The 14,671-nt window shown below is 40.4% G+C and overlaps 1 protein-coding gene and 1 long non-coding RNA gene across 4 annotated transcripts in view; one reads left to right on the forward strand and one right to left on the reverse strand.

The window, feature by feature from the left end:
- Nucleotides 1–14,671, reverse strand: part of LOC134810083 (uncharacterized) — a 52,026-nt gene that overhangs the window by 34,656 nt on the left and 2,699 nt on the right. The window lies entirely within an intron of this gene.
- Nucleotides 1–14,671, forward strand: part of LIFR (LIF receptor subunit alpha) — a 118,228-nt gene that overhangs the window by 21,244 nt on the left and 82,313 nt on the right. The window lies entirely within an intron of this gene.

Consider the following 14,671-nt stretch of genomic DNA (forward strand, 5'->3'; position numbering starts at 1 on the left):
GCCAGGCTTTTAAGTGGTTGGCTTACCTTGATTGCTTTTTTTTTGTTTTGTTGTGTTTTTTTGAGATGGAGTCTCACTCTGTTGCCCAGGCTGGAAAGCAGTGGTGCCATCTCGGCTCACTGCAACCTCTGCCTCCCAGGTTCAAGCAATTCTCCTGCCTCAGCCTCCCAAGTAATTTGGGACTACAGGCATATGCCACCATGCTCGACTAATTTTTGTATTTTTAGTAGAGACGGGGTTTCAGCATGTTGGCCAGGCTGGTCTGCCTCAGCCTCAAGTGATCTATACCCCTCAGCTCCCAAAATGCTGAGATTACAGGTGTGAGCCACCGCACCCAGCCCCTTGATTGCTTTTTAAGCCTTTTAAACTGAAGGCAAAAAGAGGACTGGGAAATAGGGTGGGAGTGGTGACAAAATCAGGAAAGTGCAAAAATATATGCTGATTTGTAAATTTACATTTCAGTATTCATCCAGTCATTCATTTATATTTATGCGATGAGGGACTACCAAGTGCATCTGATCATGTCTGAAATTATTTGGGTGTCAATAACTACTGAATGGGATGAATGCATAAACAGTAACTTACAAGGTCAACACGCTGGCAAAATAAATTCTGTTTAAAATTATTTAATTTCATTTGCTCTGATATTAAGTTAGTTCTTTCAGTAGATTTTCATTCTAGGAACAGTCGCTAATATTTGTTGAATGCTTACTATGCATCAACTTCTGTTCTAAGTAATATGGTAATATGTAACAGGTATGTTTTCTCATTCACTCCTAACCACAACAACGCAGACTGGTAGGATTCATTATTATCCCCTACTTTACTGATGGTGAAGTAGACATCGAAAGGCACACTGACCCACTGGCCTGAGATCACCTAGTTAGTAAGCAGAGAGTCAAGATTTGCACTCAGGCAGTCTGATTCCAGCTCAAAAGCTCCTAATGGCTACTTCTAGCTTCCAGAAAGAAGTCACAGACAAGCAACACAAATATCTGGTTGGTTTAATGGTTGCATTTCTCATTTTAAATTAGTAAATTGGTATTGTGCATTACACATTAAGCTCTTGTGAGCTGATTAGTGTGACTTGACTCTCTAGGGTTTTGCTCCCTTCTAGTGAACTAATAAGGCTGAATTTCCAAACCTGAAATCCAGCTGTGGATCAATGGTTAGAACACAGAAGAGTGACAGAAACAAAGATGGGGAAAGTTGCAGCGGCCACATCTTGCAGGTTATATAGACCATGCACACAGTTTGAACTGTTTCGTAGTGTGTAGGGAAGGAGTATGATTGGTTAGGATGTGATCACAACAGTTTGGATGAGAGATGATGGTGACTTAGATGACTATGATGGTAGTTAAAATGGAGATGAAATAACAGATTCTAAGTAAAAGGCTGCACAAAGTGCTTGGCATGTAGTAGGTGTGCTATTAAGGGGTAGCTATTGTTAACAACCATGGCAAATTCATTTCAATCCAGCAGGTTACATTTCATGGATTGGAAATGACTGCCTGAAGCATAGCGTTGGAAGGATATTCTGACCCCCCTTCAGGCCCGCACAGAAGGAGCACTAGGATAGACTGGAGATGTCTGTCATAAGCTCTGGATAAACAGGTGGTAGCACAAATGTTGAGGGGTGCTTTATAAGGATTTTCAAATCAATAGTTTGGATCTGTGCCCCCACCCAAACCTCATGTTGAATTATAATCCCCAATGTTGCGGTGGGGCCTGGTGGGATATGAATGAATCATGGGAGTAGGTTTCTCATGAATGATTTAACACCCTCCCCTTGGTGCTGTTCTCATGACAGTGAGTGAGTTCTTGCAAGATCTGGTTGTTTAAAAAGTGTGTAGCACCTTCCCCTCACTCTATATATCTTGTTCCTGCTCCTGCCATGTAAGACACCTGCTCCTTCTTTGCCTTCTGCATGTTTGGAAGCTTCCTAAGGTCACCCCAAAAGCAGAAGCTGCTATGCTTCCTGTATAGCCTGCAGAATTGTGAGCCAATTAAGCCTCTTTTCTTTATAAATTACCCAGTCTCAGGTATTTCTTTATAGTAATGTGAGAACAGACTAATATACAAGTAAAGACAAGATTCTTATACAGACGATTTTGAATCGTTTTTCTCCATAATAATATTCAAAGATAAAGTGGGCTTAAGCTATAGTAAAAACAATCCTATTTATTAGAAAAAAGCAATACCTAATGGATGATGAACCACAGAAACTTACAAAATTGACCTTCGGTTTGAAAGTACTCATGGGTAATGTCCTCCCTGCAAACAAAAGATTCCACAGGCAAGTTAGTTTGACTTAGGTCAAATGTTTTAGGCCTCTCTTAGAGGTTCATGATGCATATTAGCATGCTAAAAGTTCAGAAAGGGAAACACACTAAAAGACATATTTTTAAGGTTGTTTAACCAGAAGTTTCCAAATTCATTGACCATGGGATATTTTTTCACTTTATGCTTAACATCTCATAGAAACATAATGCCTGCATTAATATTGCATTATGATAACAAGACATTGTGCTACAAAATTGGTAATGTCATGTCATCTTTTTTCTTCTGGCTTTTGTACAGCTCAATCAGTAGGAGCAAAAGAGAGGAGGAGAAGGAGGCTAGTGCTTTTTTTTTTTTTTTTTTTTTTTTTTTGAGCTGGAATGCAGTGGCACAATCTTGGCTCACTGCAACCTCTGTTTCCTGGATTCAGGTGACTCTCCTGCCCCAGCCTCTTAAGTAGCTGGGACTACAGACACCCACCACGACCCCCAACTAATTGTTTTTGTATTTTTAGTAGAGACAGGGTTTCACCACATTGGCCAGGCTGGTCTCGAACTCCTGACTTCAAGTGATCCGCCCGCCTCAGCCTCCCAAAGTGCTGGGCTTACAGGCATGAGCCACTGTGCCCAGCCGACTAGTGCATACTATTTGTTCGTTTCTAGCGAAAGATGCTCACTTAATGATAACTGGTTGTATATAGCAGCACCTTGGCTCTGAATCTGATCACTGACGTTGTGGCTAACAATATTTAACCTTTGGCTGATGAAGATCAAGTTGCAGCCTACACCCACATTTTGAAGTTGCTTAAATTTGGACTACTCAGGAGACACACAGATTCTACAGATGTGAGCCAGTCACAGAACACTAGGGCTTATTCATTTTCAAAGTTTCCAATTTTTAGTTCAGTGCTTCGTACATAAAAGAGGCTCACAAATGGCTTTTGAGTAATGAATGAATACACAAATGAATGAATAATTATGGTAACTATTTTTGCTCATGAGAAAAGGTAATTAATTATAAGAAGAGTAAGTATTGTGCCAAATCTAGGATAAATTTTAAATAACACAATAGCCTTAAAATTAAACAAGAGTTCTTTTTTTGTTCTGTGGAGATTTAGCAAGTTAGATCTACTTTTGTCTGAATTATACATGCTGAAAAAATGGCATCTTCAGACAAAAATTGGCTAACGTTATTAAGTAACTTTGTCCTTTAATTAGGCAAGTCACTGAATCTCTTTGTTTTCTTGTCTCCTGCGATAGGTGAACTCTAAGTTCTAAAGTGTCCATGAATCTATTCACTTATAAATATGATGCTTTGTACTTTTCTTTTCTTGCAACACTGGGAAAGTGCATAATGTTCATTCTAAAACCCAGTCTAAGTCCAGACTGAAAAAGCCTCAGGAAAGCACAGAATTCCAACATGTTTTGCAAGAAAATCCTCACTCATTAAAGGTATGCTCATAGGAGGAAAACAAGAACTCTATTATATTTTCCTACAGAAGAACTGTATGAAGGCCTCTCCACAGAATCTCAGCAAGAACAGCACTCTCTTCTGGGACAATCTTGATGAACATGGGCTACCTTGGGAATTGGTGACTTGGGCAGGTCCCCTAATAATCTTTAGGTACCATTATAAGCCAACACTTACATGTACTTACTAAATAGCAGCCACTGTTCTAAATGCTCTACTTAGACAAATTCATTTAATCCTAACCATAGCCCTAAGAACTGGGTGGGATTATTATCTTCATTTTACAGATGGGCAAGTTAAGGTATAGCATGCTTAATTATCTAACTGTTATGGACCTATTAAATGGTGAGGAATCAAGATAGTATGGGTCCAGAATCTCTGCTGGTAACCCCTCTGCTATACTGCCACTCAGGATATCATCTAGCTATTGACGAAGGCTGAAACAGACTAAGTCAACTGACACTTATCGGGAGTCCACCATATTAAATGCTGTAAAGAACTGAGGGGGAATAAAATGATGAGGGCCTCATTACTGCACTTACCCAGCTAACAAATAAGCAACATACTCTAGGCAGAATGAAATGAATATTAGAATAAAGATTCTTCGGAAAGAGGAGGTAGAATTTGATATAGCCTTGAAGAATAGGATTTTAATAGATAGAGTGGAAAGACAACATTTCAGATTCAAGCAACAGTGTGATTTTAGGGTGTGCCAATTAGGCTTGTCTGCCCAGATTGTAAGACACACAGTAGGGCAGTGGTCCCCAAACTTTCTGGCACCAGGGACCAGTTTCCATGGGAGAAAATGTCTCCATGGACTGGGGTTGTGGGGATGATGGTTTCAGGATGAAACTGTTCCACCTCAGATCACATCGGGCATTAGATTCTCATAAGGAGTATGCAACCTAGATCCCTTACATGTGCAGTTCATAATAGGGTTCACACTGCTATGATAATCTAATGCTGCTGCTGATCTGACAGGAGGTGGAGCTCAGGTGGTAATGCTCGCTTGCCTGCTTCTCACCTCCTGCTGAGCAGCCTCCTGCTTCTCACCTCCTGCTGAGCAGGGTTCCTAACAGGCCACAGTCCAGTGAACCCTGCAGTAGGGGATGACATCTGGCTCTTGAAGAGTCTCAATGCTGTGCTGAGTCTAAATGTCATTGTGTAGGCAATAAAGACTAATTTGACTTTTACTTTGGAGTATAACTCGAGATAGAATGGTGGGCTATAATCTGAGCAAGAAGAATGAGAAATTAAATCAAGGCAGTTTCAGTAACAAGTGTAAAAATGGGTGATGTGGTACCAGGGTGTTGCGATATGGTGCCCAGACCTCCCCTTCAGTAATAATGATCAGATTATCCAAGTCACTGGGAATGCTGCCAAAAGAGGGCCTTCGGCCAAGGTCATGACCTCTTCCTGGGATGGTGGCATCAATGACTGATCATCACTGGGGACATAAAGGCCCCTACCTGTCACCACAGCTCAGGACAGCTCTGAAGGGCCATCTCAGCCTCAGAACTCACCACATTGTAGTTGAACTTCTTTCTCTGCCCAGTTGTGCTTTCTTTCCTTCTCTTTGACAAACTACTGTCTCAAAAGCACTCCCAATAAACCTCTCCCACACTAATCTCTGTCCTAGAGTCTGTATCCTGGGACGCTCAACCTGCTTCTGATGGCTGTAAGGTGCATTATAAAAACAAAACCCCCAGTTGGGCATGTATGCATGAATGTAGCAAATGAAGGAGAAGAAAAAGTCATAGATGATGCCCAACCAGCATAGCTAGGAGGGTGGTCTTAGCCAGCATGGTCACTCCCTTGACTAACTATACCCAGCCCCTCAGTGCGGTGTCTCTTCTTGACCCCTATAATCTACTCACACATGCGGCAGAGGGATGCATGCTCCAAATCTTGCCATCATGTGCAGAAGAAATTCAAGAGTCCTTTATCCTGCCTACAACATCCCACCTAATTGGCCCCCCAGATACCTCTCCAACCTCCCCATGCTTCTGGACTCCAGCCACACTGACCTCCTTGCAGTTCTGGAACATGCCAACCATGTGCCTGTTGGTCCCCCAGAAACTCCCATAGGCCCTTGTCTCATTTCATTTAGCCCTCTCTGCTCAAAAATTCCTTCTCAAGAAGGCCTCCTCCAACTACTCCATTTAGCATAGAAACCCCTGTCGTTCTCTATCCCTTTAAACCCACTTAATTTTTTTCCAAAGCACTTATTTCAAGTTGCCATTGGTACATTATTTACCTATGTGTTTATGCATGGTCTCTTTCTCTCTCTAGAATGAGAGCTCCATGAAGGCAAGAACTTTATCATCTTCACTGTTATATCCCTGGTCAGGCACATAATTTGTACATAAGTTAATGAAAATGAGAGTCATAGGAGAAGTGTGTTTTCAGCATAAAATATCAGCTCAATTTTGAATAGGTTGAATCTGAACAGCCTTTACAACAAAGCAATCAGATCAGATGTTTAGAAGACAGTTACTCATAGTACCCAGTCTCTGTGAGGTGTAGGGAGAGAATGAGCTAGAATGGCAGTTCCTAAGTTGCTCTGGGGGAATATTAACCTCATGGCAGGCTCTTTGAAATACAGAATGGTTGGGCCAGGTGGTGGCTCATGCCTATAATCCCAGCACTTTGGGAGGTCGAGGTGGGCAGATCACCTGTGGTCAGGAGTTCGAGACCAGCCTGGCCAACATGGCAAAACCTCGGCTCTACTAAAAATACAAAAATTAGCTGGGCATGGTGGCGTGCCCCTGTAGTCCCAGCTATTTGGGAGGCTGAGGTAGGAGAATTGCTTGAACCCAAGAGGCGGAGGTTCCAGTGAGCCAGATCATGCCACTGCACTCCAACCTGGGCAACAGAGTGAGACTCAGTCTTCAAAATAAATAAATAAATAAATAAATAAATAAATACAGAATGGTCATATTCCTTCAATGAAATAAAAACCAAACAGCTTTAATAAAAGAAAAATTAATAAACAAATAATGGATAAGAGGGAGATGAAGAGAAACAAAATGAGAGACAGAGAAAGGAAGGGGATTTATTGGCTCATGTAACAGCAATGTCCAGAGGTTCAGGCTGGACAAGATCCAAGGACTCCAACAGTGATCCCAGAATTTGGTCTGTCTCCATCTCTCAGCTCTGCTAGTCACTTCTCTGAGGGTCTGCATTCTCAGCCAGGCTCTTTCCAAACAGACCACATGGAAAGTAGATCACCAGAATTGGTTCCAATTCCTTTCTTTCAACGAATGCAGTGAAAGATGGTGCCTCTTTCACAACAGTTCTTTAAAAAAATCAAAGGAATTGGACCTAAGGAGCTGGTCTGGCTTGAGTCCTAGGCCCAGAGGGATAAATGGTCTGATTCACTTAGACTGGGTCATCTCTGACACTGTGCGCTGCAGGTTCCCAGGAGCTGATGATGTGCCTCTCTTCCCAACTCCATGTTTAGTGATTTCACCTTGGTAGCTTGAAGTTGGCCATGGTAAAAGTATTTACACCATGGAAAATGTCAAATGCTACAAATCAAGGATTTTCTTTTTCTTTAGAATTGGTTTTTAACACTTACCAATGAATCACTTGTCATATGAACATTTCTAAAGCCAGGAATGGGGGACAGATTCACCAGAACTCAGGGACTAAGAATGAGGAATAGGTTCCCTAAAGGACAATCAAGATATTGTTACCAGGAAAAGGGATGACTGTTGGGAAGCGTCCTCCCATATATTATATTATTACATTACATTATGTTATAATTGAGGATCCACAATGAACTAAGGGTTCTAAAAAGGCCTGTGACTTATAAAGCTGTTTAACTCAGTGTTATCCAACCTTCTGTGATTAGAAAGTCTCCTTTTTCATAAACTTCTGATTAACTTCTCAATGCCTTTGGAAAATAGTGAACAAGAGTATAGAGATATTAATACAAAAGAAGGGAACTAACAATTTATATGTAGATCTATTGCTGTGTTAGTGGCTGGGGGAAAAAAGATTCTTAATGTTTTCCTCTCCCTTGAATGGCAAATAGAAAATGCCTAAAATAAAGAAAATATTGATTTTAAACCAACTGATATGTCTGCAAACTTTATTTTAACTTTGAGCCACTAAAAGGGATTTAAAATCAAAGGAACAATATATTTCCTATATCTTTTAGGCTGAATATTATATGTTAATTCTAATATTTTTATGATCTGTAATTAACCTTCGGTCATTGAGAAATCAAATACTCAGGCTTTTAAGCTTATATCTAAAACTTCATCTAGTGCTATGATAGGAAGAAAAAATGAAAGACAGAAAGCAATAAAAATTAATTTTAAAATAGTTTCTTTTTTTTTCTTTTCTTTTTTGGCAACTCAGGCTAATCAAGGACATTCTGACCATGTTTTGAGAGTCTTACTACGTAAGCTTCATCAGAGTCTTCGTAAGACAAAGGGCTTTGTCTCACTCACTGTTGTTTCCTTAGCATGCATATGTATTAAGTACTCAATAAATATTTGTTGAACACTGAGTTTTAAAAATCAACAATGGGGCCAGGAGCAGTGGCTCACGCCTGTAATCCCAGCACTTTGGGATGCCGAGGTAGGGGGGATCACCTGAGGTCTGGAGTTCGAGACCAGCCTAACATGGAGAAACCCTGTCTCTACTAAAAATACAAAATTAGCCAGGCATGGTGGTGCATGCCTGAAGTCCCAGCTACTTGGGAGGCTGAGGCAAGAGAATCACTTGAACCCCGGAGGTGGGGGCTGCAGTGAGCCGAGACTGCGCCATTGTACTCCAGCCTGGGCAACAAGAGCGAAACTCCGTCTAAAAAAAAAAAAAAAAAAAAAAATCAACAATCATGACAGAGGTATATTTTATCCACTTGATGCTTTCTCATATACATCATCTCATTTCATATGTTTTGTGGACATATGAAGGCACTGTCTGCCCTTCCCACCTTCCTTCATGTAGGAATTTACCTTCCCCCAATAGTTATGTCACCATCCGGGACTTTATATTCTTTTACGTGGCCTTTCTCCCTTCCCTTTTTGCCTAAATTAGTTAGGCAATAGCTATGCTGCCATTTGGGACTTAATATTCTTTTTCATGATCTTTACCCCTTCCTTGTTTGCCTAAATTAGTGAGGGCTGTATTTCTACCACTTGCAGGAAAGGAATCTTCATTGAACAATTTTCATTGTTATATCTGTTATACTGAAAACTATATTAATGGAATACTGATATGCTTTGTTCTTCAACTGAAAATTTTTATTTTCTAAAGATAAAGTATTAAACATCCAAGGCTCAATACTGAATATAAGTCTACTATAATTTCAACAAATTCCTTACTAAACTGCTGTGCAAAATAAAGATGAAAGCTCACACCTGTAATCCCAGCACTTTGGGAGGCCAAGGTGGATGGATTGCTTGAGGCCAGGAGTTTGAGATCAGTTGGCCAACGTGGCGAAACCCTGTCTCTACTAAAAATACAAAAAATTAGCCAGGCATGGTAGCAGGCGCCTGTAATCCCAGCTATTCGGCAGGCTGAGGCAGGAGAATCACTTGAACCTAGAAGGTGTAGGTTGCAGTGAGCCGAGATTGCACCACTGCACTCCAGCCTGGGTGACAAGTGAGACTCTGACTCAAAAAAAATATATATATGTGTGTGTGTGTGTGTGTGTGTGTATAGTGTGTGTGTGTATATACATTGTGTGTATATATATATACATACGCATATGTATAACACTCTCTAAATCCAATGGAGACAAAAATAACACTCTCTAAAGCCAATGGAAGTGTCTAGGGATGCTCCCGGCTGTTGGTGGTTTTGAATATAACATCACTTTCAGGTTGAAGAAAGGAGTAACCCACCAGAGATGAATAGCAGTATGAGAATCCAGTCATGGGGGACTGGGTGTGGTGGCTCACACCTGTAATCCCAACACTTTGGGAGGCTGAGATGGGAGGATCCTTTGAGCCCAGGAGTTTGAGACAAGCCTGGGCAACATAATGAGACCCTGTCTCTACAAAAAATAAAATTAGCCAGGCATGGTGGTGTGTCTGTAGTCCCAGCTACTTGGGAGGCTGAGGTGGGAGGATCACCTGAACCCAGGAGGTCAAGGCTGCAGTGAGCTGTGATGGTGCCACTGCACTCTAGCCTGGGCAGTAGTCTAAAAAAAAAAAAAAAATCCAATCATGGGGTCTCAAAGCAGAAGAGAGTAGTGTGGGGTAGGGGGATGGGCTGATCCTACAGAGACACAATTCCGCACTCAAACAACACCTGAAGGAAAGAGCAAGTCTCTATCTCAACTAGCAATACAATCTGAAACAGGTATGCAGGAGAGAAAGAGTTAGATTCAACCCAACAGAGACAAGGGACAGGAGCCATTTGGACTAAAGAGAGACAGAATTCAGAGCATGTCCTTTGGGTTGAGAAGAGCCTTTGACAGCACTCAGTCAAAACCCAACTTTGTCAAAGCCTCACTCACAGCGGCACTACGGTGTAGGTGAGATCCTAGTGAAGCTCCTGAAACTAGAAGTGGCAGGAGAAGGTTCAGTGGCCAGCACCGAAGTGGAACATAGCGTTCAGGAATGAGGAGTGTGGGCTTTGGAGCCAGACTGCCATGGTTTGAATCACACTGTTGTCAGTAACCGTGTGGCCTTTGGCAAGTTAGTGAACCTCTTTGCCTGATTTGTAAATGGAGATGACAGCCCTCCCTGTAACTTGCAGGGTTGTAGGGAGGATGGGCTGAGTTGGTACACAGTACCTGGCATGCCGTAAGTGCTTAATAAATGTTCAATGTTTTCCAGTGATTATGAATTCTGAGCCCCACTTTTAGCCAACATCTTCTAAATCATTATAAATTATGATGACTTTGGAATTAAACAGACTGGTGCATTCATATCTTTGTTATTTTACTCCTTTGAGCTTTGGTCTCTTCACCTGTAAAGTGAGACTAATATCTACATATATAAAACACAGAGAAAGTGCCTAGCATGGGGACTCTTTATGTTAATAACCAATTAATATTAATCTCCCACCCTGAGAGTCACCTGCACAGCTATGTTTCTCTTTTCTAGAGTTAAGAAAAAACCCAGTAAGGTTAGACTAATTGGTATAGTCCAGGTCAAGACTACTTGGGTAGGTAGAATGGAATTCTATGTGAACTCACATTTGAGTGGGATACTACATTGATTAGGGTAGTGGAAAGGTTTCTGTCAGCCCTTCAAGTCTAAGACCCTGGGAACAAAATAGCCTGAAACACAAGATTTCTTGGGCGTGTCACAGAAAAAAAATTCCAAGCTGCAGACTTTCCCTTTGAGAGTGGCGTCCTCAGTTACCTTAAATTCCAGTAGAAACACCATCCACAGAAATGTCCCTGTTTACCAGAGCTGCCATAGTGATGGCCACTTTTGTTTTCCCGATATGAGACCCAGGCAGTGTTCCAGATTAGGTACCCGAAGAAAACCCTGGGGATATTACTGTTATTTAAATTAATTATTTAACTGACTAGTTATTTTTCAGCTACCCAGTGTTTCAGAGACCTTGAATTATGCCTATTGGCAAATGTGTAACCACTGAAAATTCTTCACAGTCAGAAACTGGAAAGAAAAATTCACCCCTGTAGTTTTAGATTTTTTGGTTTTGTACATAATATTGAAGGCGGTGGATTAACTGCAATATTTAGAATAATATATTCAAGGATTTAAGGAATTTGAGTTCAATTTTGAACCACTCCACCACCCCTGGCTGGACCTCAGCTCAATCCCTTAATCTTTTGGCTTCTTTCTCCATCTGCACAAGATGCCTCTGGCAACGCACTGAGTGCAGTAGCATAGGAATACATTCAATAATGGGCTTAATATCACCACTCAAAAGGGAGTAAATTGCTTTTTTGTGGGATCCATTAGCTTAATTGAGAATATTAGCTCAGTATTCTGGATGTATGATGGGCTATAAGAAAGAAGGTAGCATCCATTTAAATGTTTTGCTTTGCCTCCCTAAATGACTCTGGTCAACAGATAAGAATAAGAATATAAGAATAAGGGGACAGAAAGAAAAGCAGGGACAGAGGAGAATGCTCAGGAAGTCAAAAGGAAGAGGTAAAGGGATGGAGGCTCAATGGCTAAGAAGTGAGGTATACGTGAAGACGGAGGCGGAAAAGAAGATGGGAGAGGCAAGAAGGGAAACAAGAAGATTCCTTAAGGAGAGGAAGAGTAAGAATGTGAAATGAAGATTCCAATCAGATAGAAGTTAATTGGGACCAACCATATGGACAGGGGGCAGAGCAGAGGGGATGGACAGAGTTCACTCGGGAAAGAGAGGGTTTGGTAGGCCTGTCTCCCTCCCTCCTGTCACTGGCTGTCTTCACATTTGCGGTGCTCCCACGATCCCCAACACTAGGCTCTTGGCTCAGGGAGTTGGCTTTAACAGCTGTGCCATTTAGCCTCCCAAGAGTATAAGAGGTCTCCAAGACTCAGGGAGTTAAGCGAATGTTAGTGTATTGGGGGAAAGTGTTCTTACTTCATGTTCTTCAAATTAAACAATAAAGTGAAGTCATAGAGGACAGGAGGTGATGGTAAAGAATACAATGGAACCAAAGGGAAAATGACTGCTTTATGGGTATCTCAGTGATACCAATTTACTCCTCATAATTCTCTAAGCTTTACTTTGCAAGGACAATTGGAGGCTAGAACTGCCTCACCATCACTCCTACTCCCAAAGCTTTGATAGACTTAGGAGTGGTAGTAGAAATCATAATAACGATAACATTCACAGCAAGTATTTATTGCTTACTTTGTGTCAGGCACATACACATGCATCCTTCCAAAAGGGATTTCAGATGGTCTACAATAAGATAACTTCTAAGAGGGGAGGAAAAAATAGATATATATATACCTTGGCTGAGGAAAGCTACAGTAAATTTGATACAGCAATAAGTGGTTTGATAGGAATTAACTCATTTTGTCATCTCTACAACCCTACGAGGTAGGTACTTTTAATAAGCCCTTTTTATAGAGAAGGAAACTAGGAAAACCAAGACTTGATTTTACATCATCGGCTTCACTCCAAAGGCTAGGGAAAACAAAAACAAAAACGAAACAACCACAGTAAGAGTCTCACTACTTACTTTCAACAATAGCAATGTTCAAGTTAATCACCAGAAAAAAAATTAGCTCTGTATGCCACCAAAAGATAGCCAAAATTGTTGTTGTGTAGTGTCCCTCTTAACTTAGATATGTGAGTATCGCTCAGATAAGTACCCTTAAGACAAATTCTTCCCAGAGACTGGGTCAGGAAAGGCTTTCTCTTGATGAAACTGTAGGACTCCTTCCACTTGACAATGAAAGCTATGCAAACCTTCATTTCCCCTATTTCACTGCTATGAGGAAGCTTGGGCTCAGTTTTATGCTCAAATACTATTGTTTGTCTCAGCCAGAATTTCAACTTTTCTTTTTTAAAAAATATTTGTCTTTCATTGTAAATAAACCACCTTAAGTCCCTTTTGGAAGAAGGCACGGTATAAATAAACAAAAGACAGGCTGGGCGTGGTGGCTCATGCATGTAATCCCAACACTTTGGGAGGCCAAGGTGGGTGGATTATGAGGTCAGGAGTTCAAGACCAGCCTGGCCAAGATGGTGAAACCCTGTCTCTACTAAAAATACAAAAAAATTAGCCAGACGTGGTGGTGGACACCTGTAATCCCAGCTACTCAGGAGGCTGAGGCAGATAATTGCTTGCACCTGGGAGGTGGAGGTTGCAGTGAGCCGAGATTGCGCCACTGCATTCCAGCCTGGATGACAGAGCAAGACTCTGCCTAAAAAAAAAAAAAAAAAGACAAAATGCAATCCTGTTGGGGCCAAGCTAGAGATATAATTTATCAAATTACTTGACATAGCACCCTGAAATCATTGCATCTAAAAGAGAATATCCTAAACAGAATTTTGAGCAGATACTATTTTTTATGGTCTTTGTCATATTTTTCATGTCTCTCAAATAGCATTCCAAACCACTTTGGGTAAAGAACATAAAATCTAGAGAAAATTAGCTGATTACTCTCAAATGTCTTCATGTTACAGGGATATAATTAAAGTTTTGAATCTTGTCCAACACTGTGCTCAAAAATAAACCAATTTAAGTCTACATTTATCAGTCAGGCTTAAAATGAAAAACAGTTTCACTCATTTCAATTATTCACCAGTTAATAAACTATGCTTAATTTGTAGAATGTTTTTTTTTTTGCTTCCAAAATTTATTCCAGGAACACAGCCATATCTTCTCCTGCTGACTGATAAACACTATATATATTAGATCACACATAAAGAGAAGCCTGTTTAAGGGTCAAGATGTAGGTGATTTAATGAAAAAACCACCATCAACTCAAGGTTGCTGTTTCTGTGAGTAATTGATCTGTTCAAAAAACAAAGCGTTTCATTTCCAGAACTTTCATTACAGGTGTGACTATGATTTTTGTTTCATTTAAACATTATTATGTAATGATGCATTTCAAATGCAATAGCATTTACAAAAATGAAAATAAATTATCAAAACAAAAACAGAAAGAAGAGCCAGTAGCTGGGAAGAAGATCACAGACGTTTAGCACAAAATAATTAACTAAGAAGTCAATTCTGCTTATCCAGCAAGTACTTACAGCTCAACATTTTGCTACTTCAGTCCCATTCAATTTTAGCTTGTAACAAAACCTACACTTTTACTTCTAGTTTTGTGACTTACTCTGTTTCATTATTTTATTTATTCAACAAACACTTACGGAGATAAGGCTCGTTGTATTATGCAATATAAGCATCAAAAAAAGTACGTTCTTGTTCTGATATTTATTTTGCAACACTTCATGAAATTGCAAAAAGTAAATATTATATAAATTAGAATTTACAACATAGACTGGTCTATGACAAAGTAAGTAAAAA

This window comes from Pan troglodytes, chromosome 4 (assembly GCF_028858775.2).
Source record: "Pan troglodytes isolate AG18354 chromosome 4, NHGRI_mPanTro3-v2.0_pri, whole genome shotgun sequence".
Taxonomy (NCBI): Eukaryota; Metazoa; Chordata; class Mammalia; order Primates; family Hominidae; genus Pan; species Pan troglodytes.